The 7,665-nt window shown below is 36.8% G+C and overlaps 1 protein-coding gene across 1 annotated transcript in view; it reads left to right on the forward strand.

Annotated features, from left to right (window-relative positions):
- The window catches only part of MACROD2 (mono-ADP ribosylhydrolase 2), a 2,133,612-nt gene extending 2,126,871 nt beyond the window's left edge, over positions 1–6,741 (forward strand). The window contains exon 19 of the mRNA XM_045832893.1: positions 6,643–6,741. The gene's annotated coding sequence lies outside the window, so the exon portion shown is untranslated. The remainder of the gene's footprint in view (positions 1–6,642) is intronic.
- The last annotated feature ends 924 nt before the right edge of the window (positions 6,742–7,665 follow it).

Raw genomic sequence — 7,665 nt, forward strand, 5'->3', positions numbered from 1 at the left:
TTATAATTGTAGAAAATCAGGGATATCATAAATAACAATAGAATAGATTAATGAATCTATAGAATATTCTGAAAATGTATAATTTTTAAATAAGTGTTTGAGGGCATATAAAGATGGTTATGGAACTAGAGAAATATGGATAAATATGGCAGGAAGAATGTGGCTTCCATATTGGGCATTAAGAGGCATTGTATTGGGTTGACCAAAAAATTCATTTGATTTTTTCGGTAAGATGACTTTAGTAGCACTTAGTTGTCTTTAACTTCACTCAAAACAATTTTGTTAGATTGTATTGTGACAGTTGTCATATCAGTGTGCATTTAAAAAACTTATCAAAATTGGTGAATTTTTGTGCAGCTATTTTAATATTGAAAATGGAAGAAAACAGCAACATTTTCAGCATACTGTGTTTTATTATTTCATAAAAGGCAAAAACACAGCTGAAATGCAAAAAAAAAGATTTATGCAGCCCTGGCTGGTGTGGCTCAGTGGATTGAGTGCCAGACTGCAAGGCAAAGGGTCACTAGTTTGATTCTCAGTCAGGGCACATGCCTGGGTTGCAGGCCAGGTCCCCAGGAGGGGGCACATGAGAGGCAACCACACATTGATGTTTCTCTCCCTCTCTTTCTCCTTCCCTTCCCTTTCTCTAAAAATAAATAAATAAAATTAAAAAAAAAAGATTTATGCAGCATATGGAGAAGGTACTGTGACAGATTAAATGTGTCAAAAGTGGTTTGTGAAGTTTCTTTCTGGAGATTTCTTGCTGGATGATGCTCCACACTCAGGTAGACCAGTTAAAATTAATAATGATCAAATCAAGACATCAATTGAGAACAATCAATGCTATCCCACTCAGGAGATAGCCAACATACTCAAAATATCCAAATCAATAAAATCATTAGCAAAAATGAAAAACATACCTTATTTTAAAGAAAAACTTAAATGGACTTTCAGGTCAACCCAATAACTTACATTTTCGCTTACTCAGAATGCTTGCTCCCAGAATCTAGCCACTTTGAATGAAGCTCTGGCTCTTCTACACAATGACAATGGCCACATGGAGAAAAACTGAAAGGTCTCTTTGATGTTCTGGCCCTAATAGATACTACCTGGAGCAGATAAACTGCCCAGCTGAGGCCAGGCCAAATTATAAAATCATGAAAAATAATAAATAATTGAACATTTTAGCCACTGAGTTTTGGAATTGTTTGTAACATAGCAATAGGTAACCAAAGCAGTGAGGGTAACTCAGAACCCCTTCCAATACAAATGTTTATAAGTTAGAGATAAACTATAACAAAAATATTTTAGAGTACAAAGCTCAACTGACACAAAAGCAAATGTACCAGAAGTGAAGAGGAACATGAAAGACAAAACAATAATCTGGTGTGCTGGAGGTGCAGAATCCCTGAGGGCCACAGGTTGGTCATTGATGCAGAGATAGGCTCTATGCCTAGGGATTGGGTTCTAATGCCCACCTGGGATGTTGAGCCACTCAGCATAAGAAGCTGGAACTGATACCTCTACATATATAAATCTGGGACTCCCAGCTCAAGAAATTAACAAGGAGACTGGTGTCTGTTTAGGATGCTGCCTGAAGAAATAAAAAGGCTCCCATAATAAGTAGAAAACACAAATGCACCATGAGTTTGAAACAAATTTATGCTATCCAATGTTATACAGTAATATGCAGACAGAAATTAATTTAATATTTGATTAGAGATTAGCCTTATCCCTGGTACAGGTAGCAAATAAAAATGTGAAACTGCCACTTGGAATTCCTATGGCAGAAAAAAATTTCTCAAGATAAGTTCATAATTTTAAAATATAAAATACATGAGGAAATGATCCATCAAAAATGAAGTCAGTGGGTAAAATTATGAGACAACTAGTACCATCAGAACTTGAGAGAGTAAAAAATTTTGAAGATATTATAAAGTAAATATACATATAAATGACAGATAAAAAGCAGATCTAAAAAAGAAAAGAGTGACACTAAAAAATTAAAAGCAATTTAGAAAAAGCATGGAAATATGTAGTGTATAAAAAACACATGAAGAGATATGAAGGATAAGAAAATACCATATTTTGCCATGTATAATGTGCATCCATGTTTTTGGCCTGAACTTTCAGGAAAAAAATCCTTCATTTTAACTTTTTAATTCAATTTATGTATTTATTTATATTTAGATACTTGTTTTTGTATTATAGAGAAATTTTAACATTTATTTTTGAACATATGGCACAGGAAATTTTATGAAACAAATAATTACAAAACACAAGAACAAATAACAGGTATTTCAGGTTCTGCCCATGTATAATGTGTACCCTTATTTTTCCCCTCAAAATTTTGGGCAAAAAAGTGTGCATTATACGTGGCCAAATACGGTATCTAAACTGTTTTGTGTTCAATAGGCATTCTAAAAGGAGAGAGTGGGGAAGGTAGATGCACTGTGCCTCCTCACACAACCAAAATAAGGACAACAAAAATTTAGAAACAAGAAGACGACCAATACTGACAGAAAATTGAACTGTATGGAAGTCTGACAACCAAGGAGTTAAAGAAACATTCATCCAGACTGGTAGGAGGGGCAGAGTCGGGCAGCCAGGCAGAGAGAGCTCACAGCAAAACAGTGGCTGGAGAACCCAGTGAGGCGGCAATTGTGGAGGGACACAGCGCACAAGGCAGCTGGCAGACCAGGCAGTCCCATATTGACACGCAGATAAACCAGGTGAAACTGGGGAGCGAGACAGACTGCGCAACCCAGGGTTCTAGTGAGGAAAAATAAAGCCTGAAAACACCAATTGAAAATACCTGTGGGGGCTAAGGTGCTAGAGAGACTCCCAGCCTCACAGGAGAGTTTGTTGGAGAGACCCACAGGGTACTAGGACATGCACAGACCCACCCACTCAGGAATCAGCACCGGAAGGGCCCAGTTTGCTTGGGGGAAGTGGGGAAAGTGACTGAAATCTGGCAGAGAGCAGGGCAAGTGCCATTGCTCCCTCTCAGACCCTGCCCCCACATACTGCATCACAACCCAGCAGATGTGAGTTGCCCGCCCTGGTGAACACCTAAGGCTCCACCCCTCACTTCATAACAGGCATGTCAAGACAAAAAAAAAGGCCCAAACAAAAGAACAGATCAAAGCTCCAGAAAAAATACAACTAAGCGACGGAGAGATAGCCAACCTATCAGACGTACTGTTCAAAGCACTGGTGATCAGGATGCTCACAGAATTGGCTGAATTTGGTTGCAAATTAGATGAAAAAATGAAGGCTACACTAAGTGAAATAAACAGGGAACCAATAGTGATGGGAAGGAAACTGGAACTCAAATCAATGGAGTGGACCAGAAGGAAGAAACATCTAATCAGAAAAGAATGAAGAAACAAGAATTCAAAAAAATGAGGAGAGGCTTAGGAACCTCCAGGACATCTTTAAACATTCCAACATCCAAATTATAGGGGTACCAGAAGGAGAACAGGAAGAGCAACAAGTGGAAAAGTTATTTGAACAAATAATAAAGGAGAACTTCCCCAATCTGGCAAAGGAAATAGACTTCCAGGAAGTCCATGAAGCTCAGAGAGTCCCCAAGAAGTTGGACCCAAAGAGGAACACACCAGGGCACATCATAATTACATTACCCAAGATTAAAATGAAGCAGAGCATCCTAGAAGCAGCAAGAGATAAGGAGATAGTTATCTACAAAGGAGTTTCCATAAGACAGTCAGCTGATTTCTCAAAAGAGACCTTACAGAGAAGAAGGGGCTAGAAAGAAGTATTCCAAGTCATGAAAGGCAAGGACCTACGTCCAAGATTGCTCTATCCAGCAAAGCTTTCATTTAGAATGGAAGGGCAGATAAAGTGCTCCCAAGATTAGATCCAGTTAAAGGAATTCATCATCAACAAGCCCTTATTATATGAAATGTCTTCAAGGATTTATCTAAGAAAAAAGATAAAAAACGTGTACAGTAAAGTGACAGCAAACTCACAATTATTAACAACTACACCTAAAACAAAAACAAAAACAAAAACAATCTAAGCAAACAACCAGAACAGGAACAGAACCAGAGAAATGGAGATCACATGGAGGGATAGCAACAGGGGAGTGGGAGGAGGAGAGAGGGGGAAAAGGTACAGAGAATAAGTAGCACAGATGGTAGGTAGAAAATAGACAGGGGAAGGGTAAGAATTGTGTAGGAAATATAGAAGCTAAAGAACTTATAAGTATGACACATGGACATGAACTAAAGTGGGGGAAAGTGGGTGGGAGAGGGTGTGCAGGGTGGAGGGGAGTAAAGGGGGGAATGGGACAACTGTAATAGCATAATCAATAAACTATATTTTAAAAAAGGAGAGAGTGGATTGTCAGTACTTGAAAGATAATGACTGAGGATTTATGAGAGTTGATAATGGTCATAAATTTTAAGTTCAAGGAAGAACAATAAGTCACAGGACTTATACTTAAAATAAATTCACATGTAGGTACTAAATAACACCAAAGAGAAAAATTTTAAGGAATTTAAGAGAAAGGAGAGTTAACCTAGAAATAAGTCAGTATTGCACAAAGAGCAGGCTTCCCAACATGAATTTATGTCAGGAAACAATGAAATACCTGTGAGTTTTTAAAACATAGATAAAAATAATTGTCAATATTGTTCTAGACTAGTTTTATTATCATTTAAGAAAATGGCACTTGCCATTTTCAGGGGGGGATAATTTGCTGCTCACTTTCTTTAAAAGCTCCTAAAAGTACAATAGTAAAAAGAAAATTGAGTGCAAAGGAAAGAATAGGGTACAGGAAACAATTGTGAGCCAAGAAAAATGATAAGCACAAAGGCAAATTAAAATTTATATTAACTATAAATTTATAATAATAATAAGTGGGTGGTTCAAAACAGGGTAAAGCAAAATTATTATTTATGTACATCTTATAATACACAAAGTAACACTATGTACTTTTCATTATGTTTGTGCATGTTTATAAATATATGTATTTAAAGGTATAAAAACATGCAACTTATTGATTCATACCAATATCAGGATTTGGTAATCTCTGCAAAGGAAAAGAAATAGTTTTAACTTATTTATAAATTACAATAATTTATCTATAAAATTTTAAGTTATCTGTAATGTTTTATTTTTTAAAAGTAAAATAAAAATTACAGGGGAATTTGAAAAATATTAACACATTAAATCTGTATAGTAGATCTATTCTAGTATGTTATTTTATTGTCTTTCTTCATGTTTACAATTTTCATTGCTAAAATTAAAACTTATGGTTATACAAATATGTAGGAAAGTTATAGAAAAAATCCTGTAAGGAAACACTCCATAATATTTACTACAGAATTTATTCTCAATGGGAGGATTATGCAGCATTCTTTCTTCCCTTGTCTACTTGGAAAATTTTAAATATTGTCTATAATTGGTACAGTATTGCTTTTACATACACCTAAAAATCTCAAAGGTATTTTTTTTAAGATTCATAGGATACCAAAGTAAAAAGTTAGCTCAGAGTACATCTGCTTCAATTTTTCCTTGAAGGAATGTAGAAATTCATGTTAATAGAAATCATATCAATTGTTGATCTCAGCACAAGTTGGGTTAATGGCTGGAAAGGGAACTTTCTAGGACAGTGGGAATGTTTTCTATCTTGATGGTGGTGTGAATTAAATGTATGCATTTTTTAAAACGGACTAAAGTGTGTTTAAGATCTATGCATTTCCCTATATGTGGGTTACATCTTATATTTAAAAACATAAAAATACAAAGTATATAGGCTTTTGTAAGGCATGGCATTTTCTTATAGTTCTCTCAGGTGGAGAATGCAGCAGATACTTAATAAGCAAGATCTCAAAATTGTGGGCTAACCATCAATGTCTTTTGCAAATCAACATTATATGAACTGTCATAATTATTATTTCTATGTTGATATCTGGAAACTAAAGTGTAGGAATGGTCCCACAAAGGGAGTGAACATCAAGTCAAGGTTAGATCTTTAAAAGAATACTTTGAAGAATTGTGTTAACCATCCCCATCAGCAGAGGCAAGTTGTCAGTGTAGCATACATTTATTAAGCAGTGATTTATATGCTTTGTAAAGATACCATGTGCCAGCAATTACATCTTAGACACCCAAAGTTCTTTGATAGTCAAATAAGATATATTCCTAGGCTTATTTGAAGGGCAACAAATGTGAACGGCTCTACAGTGGTCTCTGCTTATCCATAGTTTTGCTGTTCATGGTTTCAGTTATTTATTTGCTGTCAACAGCAGTCCAAAAGTACCATATGGAAATTTCAGATATTTTGAGAGACACCACATTCACATAACTTTTGTTACAGTATACCTTTATAACTGTTCTATTTTTTATTAGTTATTGTTGTTACTCTCTTACTATGCCTATTTGATAAATTAAACTTTATCATACGTATGTATGTAAGGGATAAAACATAGTGTGTGTGTGTATATATATATATATATAGGATTGGGTACTATGTGAGGTTCCAGGCACATAGTCTGGGAACAAATTGTGCCACAGATAAGGGGCGACAACTGTATTAGAAATAAGAATCTTTGCTAAACCTATGAAGACCATTTATCTTGAGTCTCACAAATGGTTTTCCCTTGGTTTTGGCAGAGGCACAAGATGAAGCAAAGGAGCAAAGAAATGGAAGTCAATGCCAGTCCTCAGCATTACAGCCTCTGCGGGCCCTGGGGAAGAGCGGGAAGACAGCAGCAGGAGCTGTGGAGGAGGGTGGGGTGGGGGTAGGCAAGTCCCTTGGAAGGACCGGAAATCCTTTGCTCTAATTTCGCCAGCTGTATTTTGTTCTGTTTACCTGCAGAAAAAAAGAAAACAAAACTCCTTTAATTTGGTGGGGGACCCACACTAATGCATCTTTCAGGCTCTATTCCTGTAATTTCTGTCTTTTCTCTCACAGCTTTACACCAGGGTCATGATTTAGCACTCATATGTGTAGCCTGGGCCCTGCCCGTTTTCTGTTATTTCACAAAGCTGGTCGAACAGTGGTTTCTTCGAAGAAGGAAAGGAAGATGATTGTTGCATAAGCTGCAGTCTAAATATCAAGAATCACCAAGCCCAATATCAGTATAATCCACAGGCAAAAGAGGCAGAATAGAAAATAGGCAAAACCCCAAAATCACTTGGAAAAAAGGTCAGGACAATTAACTGAAAATGATATTGTCTTCAGGGATTCCCGAGGTTCAGTTTACAGTTTTGGTCCATGTGTTTAATGAGGAATATGGAAGCAGGGCTTTATTCAGAACAGAGCACAGAGGTGTACCAAGGACGGCAGGCCACTCTCAGGTCTCTCCTTTCATCTGTAGGACAGCAACTGTATTCTTTGACACTGACTCTTAGCAGAGCTTTCTTGGTTTGTGAGGTCTTTACCAAGTGCTGCAGCACGGAGCCCCCAATGAGCTGTGTCTCCGTTACACCATTAAAAGGGATGGCACTTTTCCAGGTGTTTTAGCTAAGAGGGGGCTGCTATGTTTAGGATCCAAACATATGCTTGTGAAATTAAAAAATTACCCTTGAAATCTCTCTTTACATATATACTTTCCTAAAAGAACATTATCTTTACTCAAGGTCTGATGGCCCGAGGAGCAGATTCTCACTTACAGTTAGAGGCAGTTGGAGAGG

Source organism: Phyllostomus hastatus, unplaced genomic scaffold (assembly GCF_019186645.2).
Source record: "Phyllostomus hastatus isolate PE091 unplaced genomic scaffold, TTU_PhHast_1.1 phas_contig_17, whole genome shotgun sequence".
Classification (NCBI taxonomy): domain Eukaryota; kingdom Metazoa; phylum Chordata; class Mammalia; order Chiroptera; family Phyllostomidae; genus Phyllostomus; species Phyllostomus hastatus.